The following is a 24,441-nucleotide window of genomic DNA, read 5'->3' on the forward strand; positions in this document are numbered from 1 at the left end:
TTCCTGATTGGAGGCCTCATAAATGTACTTTGTCATCAGAATCATTTTTTAAAAATTTTTTTCTGTTATGGTACATGTACTGGGACTTTCTATTCCACTATCTTCCTTATGCCACTTCAGGATTTTTTGTGTGTTACAAACTCAATTTCTTGAGAAATTATAAGATTATTCAGGCCATCTATTTCACCTTGGGTGGGTTCTGATAGTTAGTGCTTTTTGAAAAATTAGTGTGTTTCATCTAAGTTGCTGAAATTATGCATATAGAGTGGTATTAAGATTGATTTTTAAATTTATCTCTTTATATATCAAATATTAAAAATAGTTCTTAAATCTTACACTTGTGTTTATTTTTCAATGACTACCTTTACATTGGTCTAATTGATCACTGACCCTGGATGGGAGGGTTTCTCTGAAGGAGTTCTGCTGTTTTGCCAGTGTCTCAGGTTTCGGTATGTTCTCCACCTCTTGATCAGTGGCGCTTATATCTCCTATATTAACCTGCAGAAGTAAATGTAGCAATGTGGCACTTAAGCAAAGGAGTATTTTCTTCCCTAGGCTAAAAAGAATTTTGACAGAGAAACACCATGTGGGTCAGCAAATGTGGGCCCTGACATGTGGTGACTTTGGCAGATTGAAAGCGTATCACCATGAATTGTCCTTTTCTTGTCCAATGACCCATTTCAAATCTACTATATCAGGAAATATGGGGAAAAGAGGGGCCAGGGAGTCTTATATTTAATACATTTGCTTTATGTACAGCTAGACTGAGGACCGTTGGTGAAAGCAGTGTGCCTTCCCGGGGAGAGAGCTGTATTTTGTTTCTGGAGATGATATAGAGAAAGCACCGAACCAGAAATCAGAGGGTTTGGGATCTAGTATAGACCCACGCTACCAACCTAAGAAGGAAGTTGCCTCGTTTCATTTAGTTTCAATTTTCTTATTTTCAAATGGTTAATAAAGAAACTCTATTTGCTCTTGAGGACAGAGTTATTCTTTTCTATCGTGAAGTTTCTTCAACTAATAAAAATGTATTTGGTTTATGCCTTTGTTGCAGGGCAGCTTGGAAAATTCAAGGCATATCTACATCAATGTTCCATCTAACAGGCTGTGGGTCTCACCTGGTCCCCTGTGAAATTGCAGTAAAGAAAGTAAAGAAACACTGCTTAGCAGCACTTGCCCAGCTGTGGAAGCAGGCATTCTCCATCCCGATGGGAAGGAAGGGGATTCAATGGAATAAAAGGTCCCAAGCAATCAGAAAAAGCAGGTTTATTAATGTCGATTTAGTGGCATCAGCTGCTTCCCTGCTTTTCCCTCCTCATGTAATATTTTGAAACACTGCATGATATTTTCAGGATGCTAACATAGACAATCTAATGCATATGTTCCTTACAAATGCAAGCAACGTAAGGCAGATGCATAGAACTTTGACTAATGTTTCCATAAAGCAAGTGTCTGCAAACTATGGCTTGTGAGTGCCACCTGTTTCTGAAAACAATGTTTTATCGGAAGACAGCCATGCCCATCCATTTACGTATCGTCTGTGGTTGCTTTGTGGCAGAGTTGACTAGTTGGGCCAGAAACTGCATGGCTCACAGAGGCCATGAAGTGTTACCATCCAGTCTTTTACCGTAAAGTTAGCCAAACCTTACGGCTATATAGACTAAAACCTTATTTTCTGGTGGAAAACATAAAAAATCAGAAACATAAAGCTCAGTGAAGCATAATTTATTTCCAGCTTGAAAACAATTCTTAACCTCCTTAAGAAGCAGCAACCACTTAGGAATTTTAACAATTGTGAGAAAGTCCATATATACCAGGTAATACCGAGAGTGTTGTTTTACTGGTCAAAAATGTCAAAAAAGAACCCATAATCTCTTGGGGGAAAATAAGCAGGCTTTCAAGTACGACTGTGAAGAACTGGGAAAAGACAGCCTAAACTTCAGGGTTACAAACAATCTCATAATTCAGTTAGCTCAGTTTCCTAACACGGTATCTGTCACCATTTAAAGTTCGTCTTTGCAAACTGTAAATTGCTGGGAACACACAATGCATAATCGCCTTCCTGTTACTATGTTTAGTCCAGTGTCACTTACCTAAAGTTCTAAAGAGCCCCATTAAAACTGTAATCTGGGTGAACTGAGTAAGAAGGGAAAGTTGCTTCTCCAGCACCTTTATTTATGACCTAACTCCTACTCATGCCAATGGTTTCTTCCATCTTCCTATGGAAATTCTGTAGCAATTTGAGAGCTCTATATAAGGTGATTTGCTTTAGCGTGGAATCCACTAGTGAGCACTGACTATTCCCAGTGCCCAGGAATGACACCATCACCCACAGACTGAGCAGTCCAGAAACAATGGTGCACTATATATTGCCTTCACTAAGAAGCTAGAATGGTTGTCCCTGATATGGGAACCTGTTGTGCACTTGGCCAAACTCATGCTCAACTATGTCCCAAGATTTTTACCTGAGACTTTACCTGGTCATCTAGAAGAAGAAGCTCCTGAGTGGTACCAGCTTATGATACCTCCAGGGTTGGCAAGAGGTGAGATGCATCCACGTTACACGGTTTACAATACTGTGAGGAAGATAGACGTGATTTCACCTATTACTGCATGACTTCGGAAATTTTCATGTTAAAAAATATAAGACCTAATTATTATCAAGTGTGGTGACACTTTTTCTAGATTCTAAACTGCTTGAGGAATGCCTTGGCTAAGAGTGACCAGGAGACTGCTATTCTTCAGTTCTTTATATTAGGACACAACTTGGTCTTTCTTCCATCTTCTGCTGCAGCTTCTGTATTTCATTCTGAAGCTGTTTGTTCTCATTTCGGAATCCTTCTTTTAGTAGTCGGGCCTGTTCCTAAAAAGGTACAAATGGAGACTGAATAAAGTGTAGTGTTAAGTAAGTGTCTTAACTTCTATCTAGTGTCCACATTCATGGATTTAAAAAATATTTGATTTCTTCTTGAAAGTTTCTCTACTGTACTTTTCATTATACAATCTCTTGGGCCTTCTAGCTCTGTGATCACTTTTCCTGAGTCTCCTTCATTTAGTTAAGAAAGATTTTTGTCTTCTGTTTCTCAATATGTTGATAAACCTAAATTACCAGTCCTAATTTTTCTCCCAATATTGTGTACCACCTTTGTGTGCAATCTTAATGATATGTTTAGCTTCAAATCCTGTTTATGGATTTAGACTATTTTATACACACACGTACACACATAGAGAAATAAATAATTTTCAAAATCTGATAAAGTATCTGAATCTTAGATCAGGGAATTTGATCTAAGCTTCCACATCTTGGTGGCAGGGGCAGCAAAATACAGGCAAGGTAAGGGAATCAGGGCCCCATAAAGACTATAGTGGATTTCTGCACATAATTCCCAGCTCAACACGTACTAGGAGCAGGGCCTAGAAAACACGTAGGAGTAACACACTGACACACAGGTGTGAGAGTTAAGGAGCCCCTCTGCTTATAAAGGTTCTCTGAGAGCTGAAAGTCATACTAGGTGTGACAGAAAAAAAAGTTAAAAAGATTCCTCTTAAGTGGTGCAGATAGTTCAGACATCTCATCAAGCTGTGTGACCCTATAAAAGTTGTTTAATATTTTCTGAACCTCTGTTTCATCTCCTGGGTAACAGAGACATGGCAGTTTTTGCTTCATATACGATTAAGCAAGATCAGAGATGAGGCGTTTTTTATAATGTGTAGCAGGTAATAGCTACCACTGATCGAAGGATGTACTGAGAACGGACTGGGTGTGACATAACTGCAAAACAAAAACAAAAACAAAAACACAAAACCTTTGAATAACCAGACGTTGGCAGGGGCCAGTTTGGGTAGGCAGATGGGGATTAAAAAGTACAGGTGAGCAAGCGAGGTCCTTCTTCTGGGGTTCGTGTCCTCACTGCCACGGCAAATTTGTGATCAGGGAGAGGGGAGAGAAGACAGAGTAACAGGAACCTTGCGGCGATGCAGTTAATTACCTCAAGTTTAAGAGAGAGGGTTCTCTCTTGCTCTTCCTGCAGCTGCGCCCTGTCGTTCTCCATCTTCTCCGTCAGCTGCCTCACGTGTTCCTGATGACTCTTTTCTTTTTGTTCCATCATCTGCTGATTCTTTATTTGCATTTCCTCCAGCATTTTTGTTGCAGCCTGTGCTGCTTCCTGCTTTCGCACGTTCCACTGTCAGGAGGAAAGGGAGAAAGAAACATGTATGTGGGTGACCATATTGCTTCTTTCTTCCGTGTGCACTGATCTGGCATTGTTGCTACTGACTGCGTACACCCGGCGCGGAAATGACTTCAGCAAGTAAGAGGCATCTTATGTCATCCCACTATAGTTCAAGGATTGTAGGTTCATCCAGTTATTTGAAGTTTATGGGCTTCTGGGGCTATCTGGTCTCTTGATTCGCTCCTCACCTTCAATCAACTTTTCCTTCTCTGAGAGAGTCTGGTCTGTCTGAAGAATTGCGTCAGTCACAGACTCCTTGGACTTCAAGTATTCCTGAAGAACCTCTTCAGCCTAGGACCCAGAGAAAATGGAGTAAATAGTAGGAAATGGCTGTGAGCACTTACTTGCCCACCATCTTTCCCTCTAAGAGTTGCTCCTCTTGGCCCTGGTGTGCCCGGTGGTCAAGATTCTCAGTCACCGGGGTGAGCACGAGCTCCAGGCTGGCCAGGCTTGGCCCCCTACTGAGCAGAATCCTTTATCACGGACTGAGATAGACACAGAGATGCTCTGTTCTTTTTGACCGAGGACTCTAATTTTGGGGCTGTGGGTGCTGTGGTCCCAATGGGGTGAGCACGCTGGAGAGTGAAGCCACCGTGGACAAAGTGGATCAGAAGAAAGAGGGTGAGGAGGAGAATGGGAGGAGAGGGAAGTGTGGGCTTAAGTGGAGCAACAGACAGTGAGATATGCGATGACATTATTTGAAATCTTGGCTACATCGATCCTTCAAGCAGGTTGATAGCTGAACTGATGAATTACCATTTTTGCTGAAGCAACTATCATTGGGTTTCTGTCTCTTGTGACATAAAGATCCAGCTGTAATAGTGGTCTACAAGAAATACCTGCTGATTAATCTGATAATCCAGTTTCTAACTTGATTGTGAATTGAGTGCACTCTCTCGGGTGAGCATATAGGCTGCATCTGGTATAACAGGCTCCCTGTCCGTGGTTACTGAATTAGAGCAGGAATGCTGTCAGCCCTGTACGTGCGCATCCATGTGCAGTACGCTTAGTCCCATTGGTGTTTCAAGGAGGCGTGTCAGCAGCTTCCCAGAACCAATCCCGGTTACCTGTATTCCCTTCCTGGGCTCCTGGTCATACTGTTTCTTCAGCTCCTGTATCTTCTCCATGAAAAGACGATACCCTCCTGGTTTAGAATAAACCCCCTGTTTTACACCTTCTTCTAGAGGAGTGAAAATATCCTTAAGTAATGCTTTGCAACGGTCTGATGATTCTTTAAGATTCTGTTTACAAAAGTCATCTCGCTTTTTGTTTAGCTGGGCCTTTAATGTAAAAATAGGAAGTAAGCAAAGTAGGGAAAAGATGTTAGCTTGACCTCAGAATTTCTGGAAAGGCTCCTCCCCACCGCCAGAAAAAGCTCTGTGACCCCTAGAGAAACTTGCAGGCACTCAGCCGGGCCGTATCCTTCCTCCTGATCCTGACTTTCTACAAGTCCCTTTCTGCTTGGAAGTGGAGTTCAGAGCAGAGATTACTAGCTTTACCCTACGCCTTTGGGGATAAACTTACGCGTTATGAATTGGACCAGTGATTAAATGTGAAATAAATGGGGCTCAACATAAGCCTGCTCAAGATAAGTGAGACTACAGTTTTCTTTGCTTTTGTCTACAATATCATGTCAGCCTGATAACAATGAGCATGTAATTGGATCAGAAGCTCTGATGGTTACTTATATGCATGTAATTAAATTAGAGTGAAGATTAGATTACTCATGAAAGAAAGAAATTTTCAGTCCATCATAATTAAGTCTACCATAATAAAACTGGTTCCTCTTTTTAAATAACAAATAGTGGTTGTCACCATTTAAAAGTCTGGGTAAAATTGCTTTTGCCAAAATAAGCACCCATTTCATTTTCTAGTAGTACTTTGCTTTCCAAGAGCCTAATCTGTATAAACTTGAGAAAAAAATGACTGCTAATTTCTTTTGAAATAAATGGTCTACATCTTTGAAGGAACTCCTGCCTCTCATAAATCAGAAGAGCAAATATACCGCTAATTTTTTCTGGAACACTTGGTCCACATCCTTAAAAGAGTTCTTCATGAAGACTGTGATGGCCTCTCTCTCACAGGCCCCTGTGCAGGTCCAGGAGCTCCTGGAGGGTTTCCGTGGGCAGCTGCACCTTCTGGTCCATCTGCTGGTCATAGTGGGCAATTGCCTTTTGCACTGCGGCCGAGTTCTCGATCTCAGCCAAGGCCAGGACTGCGTTCTCCATGCAGGGAAGATCCCCACTGCTGATGGCACTGACATAGGTCAGCACCAGGGTCTCCAGACCTACGAATAAGGAACAAATGATGACGTTTATTGTAGGTGGGATGAGTAAAGATTCTATTCTGTGTGATCCTGACCATGTCTATTACCAACCGTTTGCCTTAACAGCATCCATGTCCTCAGCATCACCTGGAAACTTGCTAAAAATGCAGACTCTCAGCCTCTGCCCCAGTTCAACTGAATTAGACCGTCCTCTTTGACAAGATCCTCAGGCGGTATGTATGCACATGGAAGACTGAGAACCTCTGTTGTAGATAGCATAGGCCTGTGTTTACTGAGTGCATTCACCTTACTCCCAAGCACTGTTAGGACAGAAACCATACATCTCTCATTGAAGTCTGTATCATCAGCCGTGGTAAGTCCATGGGAAACCCTGGATGAATATGTGGGGAACAATTCTAAAGGAGTCCTCCTTGCTTTTTGTAGCAAAGCATTAACCAGCAGAGCTTTCTGGGATGATGGAAGTGCTCTGTATGTGCTATCCAGTAGGGTAGACACTAGCCACTTGTAGAGATGAGCCCTTGAGATACAGCTGTGTGATCATTATGTTAAACTTCTTTCATTTTAACTTAGATTTAAATTTCAATAGCCACACCTGTCTAGTGACAGCCATACTGGACAGGGCAGGTCCAGCGTCTAGGACACTAAGCTCTTAGAGCTTTTTCCCTTTGGCCTTTCCTATCTTTTCTCACCTAAGAAATCTGAGTGATAAGGTCTATTAGAAATGTTGGTGCCATCTAGAACTTAATATGCTGATAGCAGTAGGTTTGCATTTTTCAAAGCTGAAAACTAAGGGGATGTTATACACTGTCCTTTAGTCTTAACAGCGAGAGGGAAGACTGGGAAGAGGACTCACGTGGTCCGTTGACCTTGATGCCTCCTGACAGAGTCTTAGTTTTGGAATTGCTAAAGATGTAGGCGCAGAAGAGCGCAGCTTGGTGCACGAATTCAGAGTCCAGCTCATCATCACGCAGTTCTTCAAGCCGGCTAAGCTGCTTCCTCTGAGTGGGTCGATCAAAGATAAAGCATTTCTTGTTTGGGAAGAACTTCCGGATACAGAGTCGAGGCAGATTAAACATTTTATATTTTTCACTGGTACCTGGAGGAAGATAAAAGAGAATTTGCCTAATATAGGGGCTTACACACTTTTTCTGAATATTTTAGGCATTTGCAAGCCAGATGGTCTTTTTCAAGTACTCTATCTGCCATCACAGCATGAAGGCAGGCCTTAGATAATCTATAAGTGAAGGGGCATAGCTGTTTTCCAGTAAAACCCTATTTACAAAGACAGCTGGCCGGCTGGATTGGCCATCATTTGACTGTGGGCCGTAGTCTGCCAACCCCTGGACTAATGCACTGTTCATGCTTTTATTTAATTTCTTCAAATACATGACCATTCTACTCCATACTCTGGCTAATTACAGCATCACAAGCCCTAAGAAGATCATATCAATCTAGGCACAGCACAGGGAAAGGTAAAAGAAAAAGCAACTCTTTCTTAGAACAAGAGAAAATAGTTCAAAATCAAATGTATTAGTTCAGGTATTAAACGAGCTCTCAGGTTAAGTAATGGCCCCCGAGAAGAAATAGAAAACATAAATACAAGAAAACTGGATAGAAAACTAAAGAATGATAGTTTTGGGTGCTGACCTCATTTACCAGTTCTCAGTCCCCTTTACCTTTCTTCAGCTTGAGTGAATTCTCCAGGTACTCGTCTGGTGTGATACACTGCCCATCTGTTTCCAAGTCTAGGGAGAAATCCCTCAGCGTCCACACAAAGTCTGGAAAGAAGCTCACAAAGTCAGCTGAATCCTCAACCCCGTCCTCCTCAGGGGAGGATTTTGCCCTGATTCTATCTGTCAGCTCTGTCACATAGCTGAGCAGCAAATTCAGGAAAACTGGCATAAAAGAAGAGTGTCGCCTCTCCTACGGTAGTTCCACATATACAAAACTGTCGTTTTGCATTTGTCCTTTCTTTTTTTAACGGACACAAACTACTCTACATAAAGTAGACAGGCAACAAGGATTTACTGTAAAACACAGGAAACCACATTCAACGTCCTGCAATCACCCCCAATGGAAAATAATATGAAAACAACCACATATACACCTGACTATCGTTGCTGTACACCTGGAACTATCAATGTTGTAAGTCAACTATACTTCAACTTTTTAAAAAGCCTTGACATGCTCCAAAGGGCCCATGCTATTTTGGCACTGCCAGTTTGCTGCCAGGGACATCTGGAGGGGGCTCTTCACCTGAGGAGCAATGCTAGGCTTACCACCTTTGTTCTTAACCCAAGTATCAATCCTTCAGTGGGTACATAGGACTTTTTTCCCTGCCCTTGAATTATTTTTTATGTTTCTCTTTTTGGGTCTGATTCTCCAGGATTCACAGTTAGGCAGCTATCTTTTTTAAATACAGGCCTCCCCTCTGAATGTGATGCTGTTCTGGACCCCAAAAAGGATACTGTAGTTGGTCCATGGCCTGCTGGGTAATGGTTCCCATACTATTGTATACAAACGTGCTGCTTAGCAGTATTGCTAGGGCAAAGATCCAGGAGTCATTCTGGTTGTCACCCTGGGAATCAGAACACATTTGGGCCAAGATTATATTTCATTGTCATGGCACTTTCCAGATCAGCAGGAGTAAAAGATTGTTCCTTTAATTAGAGGTTTTTTAATTTATTTTTTCAGACTAATGACCTATAAAAGGAAACCAAATCTAAGCAAAAATGATTGTCAGGAGGACTTGAACTTCGTTTCATCTATTTATTTATTTTTAGAGGAGGTACTGGGGACTGAACCCAGGGCCTTGTGCATGCCAGGCATGCGCTCTACCACTTGAGCCACATCCTCCCCCAGGGCTTGAACTTTGAATAGTTTTCTGATTGGGATTTTTCGTTTACACTAATTCTGACTAGACCCTCTTAAGATGATTGATAGAGAATTGCAAAACAAATAGTCAATGTTGTTAGACTTTGTAAGACCTTAAGTATAATTTAAATTTAAATTTTTCTCTTCATTTTTACAGAAAATTGTCTTAATATAAGAATAATAATACTTGGATCAATCATTCAGCAATTATTATGCACCTAACACTTTCCACTACTTACCTTATGCAATATTGAAAATAATACTATGAGGCAAATGTAGATCTGTTATATGTGTTTTACAAATCAGAAAGCTCAGCTTGAAAGAGGTCAAATAATTTGTGATGGTCACTGCATTATTGACAGTTTAAATTTAAAGCCAGATTTGTGGGATAGAACCTGATCCCTTAACTAAAGTTCTTTGCAGGATAAGAGTCGTTACGCTGATTTTGTTTGTGCTACCTTTATGCATCTGAGTTCACTGGCGTAGCCTACAACCAGCCTATCATTAATAATTAGAATACTCTCTACTGACCACTATGCTCTGCTTCTAGGGTTCTGCCTAATGAATATTTTCCTGACCCATAGTTGTTAAGATTGGTCTCATGGCACATACACAGAAATGAAAAAAAAAACATGATTGAGTGCAAGCTCTTATTTAAAGAAAAATTAAATCGTGCAGAGACTATTCAGAGATGGGGGGCTTATTCCAAAACTGAATCCTCAATGCTTACCTTCTCCACATCCCCCAGGCCCTCAGTGTCAAGCAGAACTAGAGTGCGGTTTGGCCTCCTGGGGTGAGGCACACACCACATCCAGATGCCCTTGGTGTGAGTCTGCACCGTGGAGCCCAGGGAGAAGCCTGAGAGGGGGCGTGGGGAGAAAAGAGGTGGAATTGTAATATCAGGAGGTTCTGGAATTTGAGATAAAATTAATAAAATCAAGTTTAGGACAGAGAACTGAAACCACAACCAGTATTTATCTTACTTACAATCAAAGAAGCAGGGAAGTTAAGATATCAATCAACACACTAGAAATAGAAGGAAACTAACTCAACACAAGAAAGGTGCTGTATGCAACATTAGACTCAATGGTGAAAGACAGAAAGCTTTCTTTCTGCAAAAATTAACCAAAATGGATCAAAGACCTGGAATGTATCAGCAAAACTATAAAACTAAAAGGAAACATACGTGAAATGCTTCACAATATCGGATTTGGCAATGATTTCTTAGATATGACACCAAAAGCATAAGCAACAATAAAAATAGACAAGTTGTCCTTCATCAAAACTAAAACTTTTGTGTATTAAAGGACACCATCAACACAGTTAAATAGGTAACAAATGGGAAAAAAATATTTGCTAGTCATCAATGTGTTAAGGGATCGATATCCAGAATATATAAAGAATTCCTACAAAAAACAAAAAAGCAAATTAAAAAAACAAACAAATTAAAAAATGAGCAAAGGACCTAAATAAGCAATTCTCCAAAGAAATTATTCAAAAGACTAATAAACACATGAAAAGACACTCAGCATCACTAGTCATTAGGGAAGTACAAATCAAAGCCACAATATCTTATAATAACATATAATGGAAAATAAGCTGATTAAAATATATAACTGAATCACTTTGCTGTATACCTGAAAATAACACAATATTGTGAATCAACTGTACTTAAAAAAAAAAGACAGAGCAGCCAAACATGTATTGTAGATCTTATGTGAATCCTGAAAGTTAACTGATATGTATATGAAAATTGGAAAATGTAAAACTGAATGAATATTTGATAATATTGGAAAATTATTAATTTAGAAAACCACAGTGAGATACTTCAGACCCATTAGGAAGGCCAAAAAAATCAGAAAATACCAAGTGTTGATAAGGATATAGAGATTAGAACCCTTGTGCATTTCTGGTGGGAAAGTAAATGGTAATGTTTCTGGGGAAAAGTTATGGTGATTTCTTAAAAAATTAAACATAGAATTACCATATGATCCAACAATTCCACTTCTTGGTATATACCCAAAGTACATGAAAGCAGGGACTTGAACAGATACTTGTAACCCCATGTTCTTAGCAATGTTATTCATAAGAGCCAAAAGGTGGAAGTAACCAAGATGTCCATTCACAGATAAATGGATAAACAAATTGATATGCACATACAATTATTCAGCCTTAAAAAGGAAGAGAATTTGACACATGCTACAACATTGATGAACCTTGAAGATATGATGCTAAGTGAGATAAGCCATCACAAAAGGGAATATAATGTATGAGTCCTCTTACATGAGACTCCGAGGGCAGTCAGATTTATAGACAGCATGTAGAAAGATGTTGTCAAGGGCTGGAGTTATTGTTTATTGGGGTACAGAGTTTCTGTTCAGGGAAACTCATGGAGATGGATGGTGGTGATGTTTGCACAACAGTGTGAATTTACTCAATGCCACAGAACTTAAAAATGGTTACAGTGGTCAATTTATGTTATGCATATCTTACAACAGTTAAAAAAAAAGGATAGAAAAAAGACAAAATGCAAAATGCAAAGAGGCATGAGCTGATTCTTTCAGATCATAGTGAAGATATGAGCATAACTGTGATTTGAAAGTGAGCTTTCAATATTCCTCCCCATCTCTAACTTCCTCTCTTCCTATCACTGTCCTGAATGCTGGGAGTGTGGGTGGACAGAAGGGACTCAGGGAGACTCTGCTGGTGTCCTCACTTACCCTTGCTCTTCCCAGCCAGCTTGTTCATCAGGTAGGATTTGCCTGTGCGGTAGAGGCCCACGATGGCCACCACCACCACTGGCTGCGTGATGGCAGACAGGATGGTCAGAGCTTTCGGATTAGCCACCAGTCGCCCATTAGTGTTCTCAATGAGGCACAAGGGTTCTGGCATGTGGATCGCTGAAGCCATGTTCCCTTGTCTGCAAGCAAAGAGATGGGATGAATTAGAATTTTTAGTCTAAACGGATCAAGAACTTCCACCAGGTTACTTTGCATTCAGAAGGAAGGTCATAAAATTCCCCAACATGGCCAAAAGTTTTGGGTCAATCCTGAGATAGAAGGAGGAAAGATCTGTATCATTTTAGAAAGTTACAGAAGTATTATCAAACTAGTCCATTAAAAATATTGATACCACAGTGATTTATGAACAAAATCTTTCATTTAGTTTATCATGGAAAACTTTCCTTTAGGATTCTCATTAAAATTTTATAGTAGACATTAAGTGGAAAGTAAAATTGGATTTAGAGGAATTTGTTGTACATCCTACCTATGTGTGAGAAATTCAGTCGTGTTTATTCACTAACCCTTACTAGCAATAAAGACTTCCATGAATAAATGTTCCATCATTTGATGTACGTCTTTGAACAATTTCCAGAGATTTTGAATGTGTCCCCACCCCCCACCTACAAGTTAATGCTTATTTTTGCTGGAATGAGAGTCCAAAACTTCTCACACTGCTATCTTGGAAGTGGAACCAATATCACTTACTATTGCAAATTTTATAAAAATGTATGACCTTGTGAATCACGAGGCTAGGGACCCTTTCGAAGCCTTGGTGTGGGCTTGTGTGAGCAGGGGTGCTGACACTTAGACTTGATTAGCTTCCCAATAAATCAGCCTCCAGCTGAGGGGGGGTAAACTGCACAACTCTAATCACTGCACGTTGCTAAAACTCATGTTTGCGCATATATGTGTGTGTGGTGTAATGGAACAAAAGACAACGGAATAAAGATTAGAAGATCAGGAGGCAGATCAGGAGAGCAAGAGAGAAAGTTGCTCAGAGGACATACCTATTTTTCCAGCCATACACTTCCAAGTTTTCTGTTTCTTCTTTTTTTCCCTTTTGGTAGAGGAGAAGGAGAAGCAGGAAAAGGAGAAAGAAGGGTAGGGGAGAGGGTCGCGGAGGGGAGAGGCGGGAGGGAGCTGAAAAGAAGAGAGAAAGCTGTCAGACAAGTGGGTGATGAGGAAGCAGGCGCCTAGCCAAGGAGTTGAGGGGAAGAGTTTCCAGAAGGCAGGATCAAAGCTCCTTGACAGCACAGAAGGGACAAAGGAAACAAAGATGGTGCCTTTAGTGCTGCCCCACCGTGGATTCTTTAAGGAGGAAACTTTTTAGCAAAGCAGTGGGGCTGAACTCAGTGCCTAATGGGTAGGGAGTGAGTTGGCACCAAGAAGCTGGACCTAGTGAACCCGCACTATTTCTAAAAGCAGTTCTTTGAAATGAAGTTCAAATACACGATTGAGGAGTGCGGTCTCTTCATGAATCTACACCTTTCACTTTGGTTTCAGGGTTTTTTCTTTGTCTTTAGCAATGTGAGTGTTGTTTTCCTGCTTCTCATTTACTATTCTTTCCTTCTCATGAAAATAACTTATTTATAGCCCCTTCAGTTCCTTAGCTGCAGGCAGATCAGTATTGAGCGAGTTCCATCAAAGACAGCAGTAATTTAATCATGTTCCCAGTCAGCTCACACAGCACCAGCAAAGAAGAAGACAGTCCTCATGCATTTCAAGCTCTTAGGTTAAGCCCCACGTCCTAGGTGCTTAATCCCACACCAGCACGGTGATGACACAGGGCAGACAGCAGGGCTCCATCTGACCTCGTGGCGCACGGCACGCTCAGCTGCAGCCGACCTTGATGCTGGTCATTTTTTAGAAAACTAGCTGACCTTTATAAATCCCTTCCCACCCCGCACCAGTTGTAACATGGGCTCCTTTCCCCAAGGAGAGCTCCTTCAGCCCTGGAGCGAGAGCTGCTCTGAGGACAAAGCAGAGAGGTCTTACCTGTTTTCTTCTCAGTTCTGCGACTTCTCTGTCTCTCGCGAGGTGGTTAGCCTTTTATCTCACCCACCCAAAGTCATGGAGCGCTCCTGACTTCTTTTAGAGTGCTGACAGTCAGCAGTAAAGCAAGCTCTGTTATAGACTTCAAGTAAAATGAAATTGAAAGCATTGAGTACAAAGCAATGACTCACCAACCATAAAAGGAATTTTTGGAAGCTATGCTCATAGGAGGGTACATGGATTGGGCACAAGTTCTCAACTAGAACTTTCACATTATCTTTTTTTTTTTTTTAAAGAGATCTTAGAAACCATTTGCTGTTTAAAAGAGTGGCTATTAGATATTTAAATATAATGGAATGTATTTCAGGATTGGGGGTCAGTTTGAGAAAGCCAGAAGGAGGAAGCATATTAAATTTTAGTTTTAATTTCCTTAAATAATGGACACACCTACAGTGAACTTGGCTCCTCATTGACGCATATGGTGAGGAAAAGGACATGTCTTGTACATTCATGAACACACAGTACCTGGAACGGAATACCCCGTGCACAGGCAGGAAGGGGCGCCAAGTATCGCACACGTGTTCCAGGCTCAGCACTGACGGCGCTACATGGGTTCAGTAACTCACATCTCATAACAAACATTTCCCCGCCATTTTACAGAAACTGAGGCACAGAGAGAGTTAATGTCTTGTCCCAAATCACAGTACTGTAAATGATCTCACCAAATCATTCTTGATCCCAAACCCTCTTGTTAAACCAGTTCACTGCACTGCCTTTCTGTGTTTGTGGGGTAAACAGCAACAGAAGGAGCTGCTTTATTTGTTGACTGTTCTCTAAGAGTTACATGTATTACATGCCTCGCTCAATCCTAACTACAACTGTGCAAAATAAGTGGCGTCGTCTCCATCTTATAGTGAAAACAATGAGGCTTACAAACAGTGAGGCCTACAAACAAACAATGAGGGAGGGTAAACAGCATGCCTGTTCAAATTCACTAAGCAAGTCATCCATGTGGGGTGTGAATCTGAAACCCTGTTTACCCTTAAATTGTTTTGCCTTTTCTCCCCCTTGACAATGAATAGAGAAGTGAGAAGGAAAGGAGATATTTATAAGGTTCTCTCCTGATCCCACAGTACACCTGGAAGTCTGTGTCTGAAATTTAAGAAATGAAATTGAATACTCTTTCCTTTCCCACTTTGCTATTATCTTTTTAAATGTCTGAGTAAGGAGCATTTTAATTTGCTTTGAAAAATATGGTTTATCTGGGTCTTTCAGTTGCTGGAACACACCCAGATTCTTCCTGCCTGAGCAGTCTGTGTACAGTGATTTTCTGCATCTGAAACTTTCCCCTGGTCTTGGCAGGACTGGCTTCTTATTCTACTGCTCTCAGTGAAATGGCATCTTCTCACTGAAGTCTTCCATGAACCATTGTCAATCTCCATCCCATCACCTTGGTTTTTCTTCCTTTTCCCTCTTGATTACCTGCAATTGAAGCTCGTAAGAACATGGACCTCATGTATTCACGGTGTATCTTCAGCCATTAAAACAGGGCTTGGCAGAGAGTATAAGCTCAATGGGTATCATGTGTGACTAAATATAAAATGACCCCAAATATGACAGAAAACCCACATTATTGCCAATTTGAAATGTAGAAGAAATAATAAAATACGTATGTAAAGCATTTATTTGTTAATTTAGTTACACACATTTAAAACTATACATTTTATGTATATGTAATACTAATGTATTGTTTTTTCTTACTCACATTGTATAAAATGACATTTCAATTGAAATTTAGTTGCCGTACAATATTGTATTATTGTCCGGTGTCCTATGTAATGATTTGACAGGTGTCCACATTATGGTGATCACCCCAATAAGTTTGTAACCATTTATCCCCATACAAAGTTATTAAAATGTTATTGACCATGTTCTTATGCTGTATATTAAATCTCTGTGGTTTATGCCTTTTGTAAGTGGAGGTTGGTACCTCCTAACCCCCTTCACCGCTTTGCCCACCGTGGCTCTGTATTTGCAAAAGTGGACGGAAACACTGGTGATGTAACCTTACTGACTATACTAACGATGACATTTTGATTAGCCATTTTATAAATGGGAAGTCTCTGGCTCTCCTCTGCTTTTTCTCACGAGAAGGGATTTTCTGGTGTTGAATAAGGACAACTTGCAACTATTTTATTGAACACATGCCAGTTGAAAGTGAAAGCAAGCTTTTCATTTCTCGAAACTGACTAGAGATTAGGAAAACAGCTCTTTCCTGATCAGCACAGAGTGCGCAGCTGCGGCTTTTTTTAAATGTCAGGCTGCTTGAACTATTTTCTGGGCAAGTTTTCTCTTGGCAGTTTTCTAGGGAGGTTTTCTCTAAATGCTGGTTGTGAGCTATAATTCCTCACTTTCCAGTGTACTTGGAGTTGCAGGGTCTAGAATGCTTGCATTCCTTTAAGAGATAGTCGCAGATCAAGTTAATTTGCATGTTGGTATTATTACATTAAAACTTCACATATGTATACATGCCCAGTGGTTTTAAATGTTGTCCAGAGTTATAGGTCCCAAGAATAGACTTTGAACTTCAGGTGTGGGATGTTTTTATATTAAGCTGCTTTTCACACAAAGAACTTCATGCAGCACCAAGTTCTCATTTATTCAGCTGGGGTCACTAAGTCTCACATACAACGGAGCCAAGACCAGCAGATTAGGAACAGAATCCGCAGTATACATGTGTGTTTAGAAAGCATACGTACTGTGTGCACCTGTGCTAGGTGCTCAGGGGGTATGAAGATCAATTAGACGCAGTCATTGCCCTAAGACCGACTTAATGTAGTGAGTGGGATTGACGTGCACTCAGTTAATAGAAAGTTTCATCGACTGTACCAAATATGCCACACGGTGAGGGGTGCTGAGGGTAGGGGAGTATTTATGTGTGCGTGCGGAGGGCTACGTGCGACCTCTCTGTATTTTCTGCTCAATTCTGTTGTGAACCTGAAACTGCTCTAAAAGAATAAAGTCTATTAAAAAGATAAAAATAAAAGGAAAAGAATGGAAAGGAGAGGGAGGGGGGAGCACCGATTACTGAAGCGGCTAGTCTCAATAGCTCAAATGGAAACTTTCACCCACGGGGAATTTATTTTGATGTCAGTTATATGAAATGGATTGTATTGTAGTTTGAAAACAATGGCCTGACGGTTGTTCCTTTTCATATTTAAATTTCTTTCTTAACTATCTATTCTGCCCTGCCTATCCTAATGAACTCAGTACTATGCTTTAAATGACGATATATTTTGTTTCAGTACTGTAGTGAATTTTTTTCCAATGTATGTTTTGGCTCCTCTGACCAACCAATCCTTAGTGAAAAGTAGGATCACTTCGTGAAATTCCTTCAGAATTGGGATTATATTGGATATAACAGGCAAATACAAACTGACTTATAAATACTATTTTTAGGTCATTGCTTTCATTTTGGAGCATAGATTGTTGCTTCATTTAAAACCCCTTTTTAGTTCTCCAGCATTATTGTGTAGTTTTCTCTATTTCTCTTCAAATTCAAATTGTTATAATTGCCTTACTGTTTTTCCTTTTTAATTGGAGTTAAAAAACAGATAACACAAACTTTACCATCCTAACTATTTTAAGTGTACACATTAAATATAGTTAAATGTTAATTATATTCACGTCATTGTGGAACAGATCTGTAGAGATATTTCACCCTGCAAAACTGAAACTCTATACCCACTGAGCACCCCCATTACCCTCTCACTCCAGCCCTTGACAACCACCAGTTCCTATCAGTTTGACTACCTTATATAGCTCATATAAGTGTAACAAAAAAGTATTGCTCTTTTTGTAACTAGTTTATTTTATTTAGAATAGTACCTTGATTGTTAATCTGTGTGGTACCATGTGACAAGATTTTTCTTTTTTAAGGCTAACATTTCATTGTATGCTTATACAATATTTTCTTTATCTATTTATCTGTTGGATTCTAATATAGCAGAATCTCTGGGTCATATGGTAACTCTATTTGAAATTTTTGAAGATTCACTGTACAGTTTTCCATAGTTGCTGCATAATTTTTCATTTCTACTCACATTTCACAAGAGTTCCAATTTTTCCATATGCTCACCAATATTTGTTTTTTCCTTTCTCTCTTTCTTCTTTCTCCTTTTCTTTCTTTCTCTGTCTTTCTCTCTTTCTTTCTTTTCTTTCTCTCTTTTTCTTTCTCTTTCTTTCTTTCTTCTTTCTCTCTTTCTCTCTTTCCTTTCTTTCTTGAGAGTGGCCATCCTAATTAGTGAGAGGTGATATCTTATTGTAGTTTGGACTTTAGATTTGCATTTCCCTAAGGATTAGTGATGTTGAACATCTTTTCATATGCTTGTTAGCTATTTGTTTATCTTCTTTGGAGAAAGATAAAGCTTTGATCCTTTAAAAACTGGATTATTTGGTTTTTGTTGTGAATTGTAGGAGTTCTTTATATTCTAGATACTTGTCTCCTACCAGATATATGATTTGCAAATATTTTCTCTCATTCTGTAAGTTGCATTTTTACCCTGTTGATTGTTTCCTTTGATGAACAGAATTTTTAAAATGACAGACCAGTGTCCTTGATGTATGTTGATGTGAAAATCCTCTACAAAAAACTATGAGACAAAATTCAGTAGCATATTAAAAGAAGTACATACCATGACCAAATGTGTATTGTACCTGCAATTAAAGGATTGTTCAACATAGGAAAATCAATCAATGTGACATACCATGTAACAGAATAAAGGGCAAAAACCACATGATCATCTCAAGTGATGGACAAAAAGCATTGGACTAAATTCAACACCCTTTCCCGATAAAAAATACTCAGTAAAATGGGAACACCAGGAAACTACCTCCACATAATAAAGTCTATATATGTAAAACCCACATGTAACATCTCACTCAGAGGTGAAAGACAAACCTTTCAGTAAAAGATCAGGAATAAGGCAACAGTGACCACTTGGCCACTTCTATTCAACATAGTACTGGAAGTCCCAGATAAAGCAATTAGAGAAGAAAACTGAAAGGCATCCACTTCAGAAAGGAACAAGTAAAACTATTCCTGTTTACAAAGGGCAGTAGTCTTATATGAAGAAAATTGTAAAGACTTCACCAAAAAAACCTCTGTTATAAGTAATAAATGAATTCAGCAATTTTGTAGGACATAAAATCAACATGCAAAAATCAATTGCATTTTTATACACTAACAATAAAACCAATCCAAAAAGGAAATTAAGAAAACAATCTCATTATAATACATCAAAAAGAATAAACTAATAAATTATTGTATATGAATATAAAAACAATTAATAAAATTAAACCCAGAAGGCAAAAGACTTATACACTGAAAAGCACAAAACTTTGATAAAAGAAATTTTAAATGACACAAATAAATGGAAGACATTCCATGTTCATGATTATAAGACTTAATATTGCTTAAATGTCCATACTACCCAACACGATCTACAGATTCAATGCAATCTCTATCAAAAGCCCAATGGTGTCTTTTTCAGAAACATTAAAAGCCAACCTAAAATTCACATGGACTCTCGAGGGAATAGCCCTGGCAATCTTGAAAAAGAATCAAGTTGGAGGACTCACACTTCCTTGTTTTGTAGTATCTTTGTCTGACTTTGGGATCAGGTACTGCTTGCCTCATAGAATGAATTTGGAAGTGATCCCTCCTCCAGTTTTTTTGGAGGGCTTCAAGGGGATTGATGCTAATTGTTCTTCATTTCTTACTTTCCCATCAACAGGGCACAAGTGTTCCCTTTTCTCTATGTTATTGGCCAACACTTATTATTTGTTGGCTTCTTGATATTAGCTGTTCTGATAGATATGAGGTGATACTATGGTTTTGATTTGCATTTCTCTGATGATTTGTGATGTTGAGCATCTTTTTATGTGTCTGTTGGACATCTGTACATCATCTTTGGAAAAATGTCTATTCAAATCCTCATTTTTAATCAGGTTATTTGGTTCTTAGATGTTAAGTTGTATGAGTTCTTTCTGTATTTTGGATACTAACCCCTTATCAGATATATCATTTGCAAAACTTCTCCCATTCAGTAGGTGGCCTATTGTTTTGTGGATAGTTTTCATTGCTGTGCAGGAGCTTTTTAGTTTGATGTCATCCCTTTTGTTTCCTTTTCCTTTGTATTTCCCGGCTGAGGACATATGTAGATAGTTCTGCAGTTCAATATGGAAAAACGCCTTACATTCGTATATTTTTAGTTTCCCCAGAACTATTGCCCACACTAACATTCAGTGATTATCAGAAGTACCCTAATAGAAGAAAAACTGAAAACTGAGAGAAAATGTTTGATGATCTGACAAATTTTTAAAATTTGTTGTTGGTTACGATTGCTTTGTACATTTAAATAAATATTTACTTCTTGATTTTTATTTCTGCATCTTTGAAAGTGGACTTCCAAAATATAAAAATGCAGCCCCTCCCCCAAGTTCTGCATCCAGCCCAATGAAAACCAATGGAAGAATGAGCCTCTAAATGATAGTGATTATTTTGACCTATAAAATTATGTTTTATAAATGTACACTCACACCTAAGTGTGGGGCACCTTTGGACATGAGAGCTCTTTCTGACTTGGGCTCCAGGACAGGCCTGAATGTTACTGTTTGAAGTGACCCCCACATTAGTCAGAGGGCTGGAAGCAGTGGGGAACATGAGAATGTTGCTTAGCATGTCATAGACTAAAGGGACATGCAAGTCTCTCGGTGTCATGAAACGTCCCTCTCACCAAGATGAAAGATACAATGTAGAGCCGCCCTCAGAGGTGGGACTGGGTCGGAACAGGGAGGTCCTCAGACACCTCGCCGTTTGCTCTCTTCCTGTCAACCTGTAAACAAGAAGTGTCCTCTTCTTCCTGTTAAATACATTAGTCCTGGATAGGTAGCTTGCTCTAGGTGCTACGTGCGTCCTCCCCTTCCACGTGGAGACAAACTGCTTTCTGCATCTCTTCTCCCTTCTTTAATGGTTACCCTGCCATCCAATCTGTGTCCTGTTCCCATCATTTCACTAAATCTGTCCTTGTCAAGTTTGCTGATCACCTTCCTTTGGACTCCTTCTCAGAATACACTGCATATAATCCAACACTCAACAATCTCTATCCCATTTCCTGAGAATTTCATCCCTTGCTTATTTTTCTCCAGATCACACTCCATCATCTAACACACATACGGACTTTTCTTTTCTTTTTTTTTTTTTTTTGGAAATTACCTGATGACTCAAGTAGACAAGAGCTGTTCACTTTGTTCACTTCTGGATCCTGAGCCCTTAGAACTGTGCCCAGCACAAGGTAGGGACTCCACAAATATTGGTTGAATTAATGGGACATCACATTTTCCTGGAACTCCGAGAACCTTTTCTGGCCACTTCTCTCACCTCCTTCATGTCCCATCCCACCTCTGCTGACCCCTGAAATGTTAGTGTTCTCAAGGCTCCGGCACACATCCTTTGCTTTTCTCATTCTATCCATTTTACACATCATGTGGGCATCACTAACACATAAGTAGTTTGGTTGTCTAACAAATCCTGTCCACTTAGCTGGGCATTCGGGCCTCATTACTGGATTCTGCAACTAGGTTTTCGAGACTCAATCCTCACTCCTCCACTATGGGAAACCTGTTTCAGGCCTGCACCAGGGTGAGAGCTCAATGCTCTCCTTCCTCTGATGGCAGCTTCCTCACTGAATTGTCCTCCTCTTAGGATGACACAGGTAAGGAAGCAGAAGTGCTACGTGAAGGTGACCAGGAATATAGATTTGTCACCTCCTCCCTCTCACATATTCTGCTTATGAATGCATGTTTTATCTTTCTTCTTGCCCATCAGATAAAATTATACAAGTTAACAGAGGTTACCTTAATTCTGTACTGCTATGGCATCTAGTTTCTAAAGGTATGTGGTGAATTAGGGACAAAACATGTTTCTTGAGAAAATTCTTAGTATATAATTAAGACTGGAACTCCTGTTTTGGCCAAAGTAGAAGCAACTCCCCTTCCTGTTGGGCTGTTACTTTCTTACAAGTCTAATCCCTGTGGTCCCTGGGCCACCTGCACCATCTGCTGTCACTGTAGGCTGTCTGCTTCTCCTCCCTTGCAGGCTTACGTCCGGGCTGTACAGTGAGATCTGAACCCGGGACATCTAGATGTGTTATAGACCCCATTCCTTCAAACCCTGGTCGTTTTAGACACAGATGGCCTGGACAGTGAGGATCATGGGAAAATCATCTTTGCTCTTGACTTTTAATTTGCCATGTTAATTCAACTTTTGTGACATATTCCTGCAAAATGTAAAACTAAATTATAGATAATGAAGTTAAATTCTCTTACTTTAAACATATTTCTGTGATCAGTACAAATAGATTTCTATTTCAGGGCAACATTTTCATCTCATTTTTAACACTGTGAAGAATAACACAATTTAGTAAATATTTTATTTAACAGGTGAATCCAGGGCTTTGTATGAAGTCCTATAGACACTACCATGAGGAAGGTAATGGACCAGAGGCTAGTTGGTGGGACAACAGTACAAAGCATGATCAGTAAAGGATGCCATGGATGCAGCCCAATTGGACACGTAGATGAAGTTTCATGGTGAGACAACATCTAAACTGTAACCTATGAGGTCGATGGGAGATACCAGTTAAAATGTGTGGAGTTATGAGGTTGGATATAAGAGCTTTGAAAACAGGATTCCAATGAAGGAATATACTTAAATTGCATTCGTTCACAGAACTAGAACAAATCATAATAAAATTTATATGGAATCACAGAAGACCCAGAATTGCCAAAGCATTACTGAAGAAAAAGAATGTGGCTGGAGGAATAACCCTCCCAGACTTCAGACAATACTATAGTTACAGTAAGCAAAACAGCATGGTATTGGTACAAAAACAGACATATGGATCAATGCAATAGAATAGAGAACCCAGAAATGAACCTGCAATGTTTTAGTCAATTTACCTTAGACAAAGGAAGCAAGAACATACAATGGAATAAAGACAGTCTCTTCAGCAACTCGTGTTGGGAAAACTGGACAGCAGCATGTAAATCAGTAAAGGTAGAACACTCCCTCACACCATACACAAAAATAAACTCAAAATGGATTGAAGACTTAAATATAAGACAAGACACAATAGACCTCCTCAAAGAAAATATAAGCAAAACATTACCTCACATACATCTCAGCAATATTCTCCTAGTGCAGTCTACTAAAGCAATACAAATAAAAGCAAAAATAAAGAAGTGGGACCTAATTATACTTACAAGCTGTTGTACAGCCAAGGAAACCATAAGCAAAACAAACAACAACCTACAGAATGGGACAAACTATTTGCAAATGATGAAACTGACAAAGGCTTGATCTCCAGAATACATAAGCAGCTCTTACAACTTAATAGGAAAAAAAGAAACAACCCAATCCACAAATGGGCAGAAGACCTAAACAAGCAGTTCTCCAATGAAGACATACAAATTATCAATAGGCACATGAAAAAAATGCTCTATATCACTAATTATGAGAGAAACGCAAATCGAAGCTACAATGAGGTATCACCTCACACCAATGAGAATGGCCATCATTCAAAAGTCCACAAATGATAAATGCTGGAGAGGCTGTGAAGCAAGGTAACCCTCCTATAATGTTACACCATTGTTGGGAATGCAGTTTGGTGCAGCCACTGTGGAAAACAGTATGGAGCTTCCTCAAAAGACTAGGAATAGACTTACCATATGACCCAGCAATCCCACTCCTGGGCTATATCCAGAAGGAACCCTAATTCGAAAAGACACCCACACCCCAATGTTCACAGCAGCACTACTTACAATAACCAAGACATGGAAACAACCTAAATGTCCATCGACAGATAACTGGATAAAGAAGATGTGATATATTTATGCAATGAAATACTATTCAGCTATAAAAAATGACAACATATTACCATTTGCAGCAACATGGATGTCTCTGGAGAAGGTCATTCTAAGAGAAGTAAGCCAGAAAGAGAAAGAAAAATACCATGTGATATCACTCATATGTGGAATCCTAAAAAAGAAAAAACAAAAAAGACAAATGAACTTAAATATAAAAGAGAAATAGACTCACAGACATAGAATACAAACTTGTGGTTGCCAGGAGGGATTAAGGTGGGAACGGATAGACTGGGAGTTGGAGATTTGCAGGTAATGACAGGTATATATAGAACAGAGAAACAAGTTT

At 39.6% G+C, this 24,441-nt stretch overlaps 1 long non-coding RNA gene and 1 pseudogene across 1 annotated transcript; one reads left to right on the forward strand and one right to left on the reverse strand.

Moving 5' to 3' along the window:
• Positions 1 to 1,709: 1,709 nt before the first annotated feature.
• On the reverse strand, positions 1,710 to 14,310 carry LOC116668136 (annotated as a pseudogene).
• On the forward strand, positions 4,198 to 7,471 carry LOC116668138. The gene is made up of 3 exons (XR_004325211.1): positions 4,198 to 4,310; positions 6,625 to 6,731; positions 7,335 to 7,471. It is a non-coding gene; the product is annotated as an uncharacterized LOC116668138 (long non-coding RNA).
• Positions 14,311 to 24,441: the final 10,131 nt, after the last annotated feature.

This window comes from Camelus ferus, chromosome 13 (genome assembly GCF_009834535.1).
Source record: "Camelus ferus isolate YT-003-E chromosome 13, BCGSAC_Cfer_1.0, whole genome shotgun sequence".
Taxonomy (NCBI): Eukaryota; Metazoa; Chordata; class Mammalia; order Artiodactyla; family Camelidae; genus Camelus; species Camelus ferus.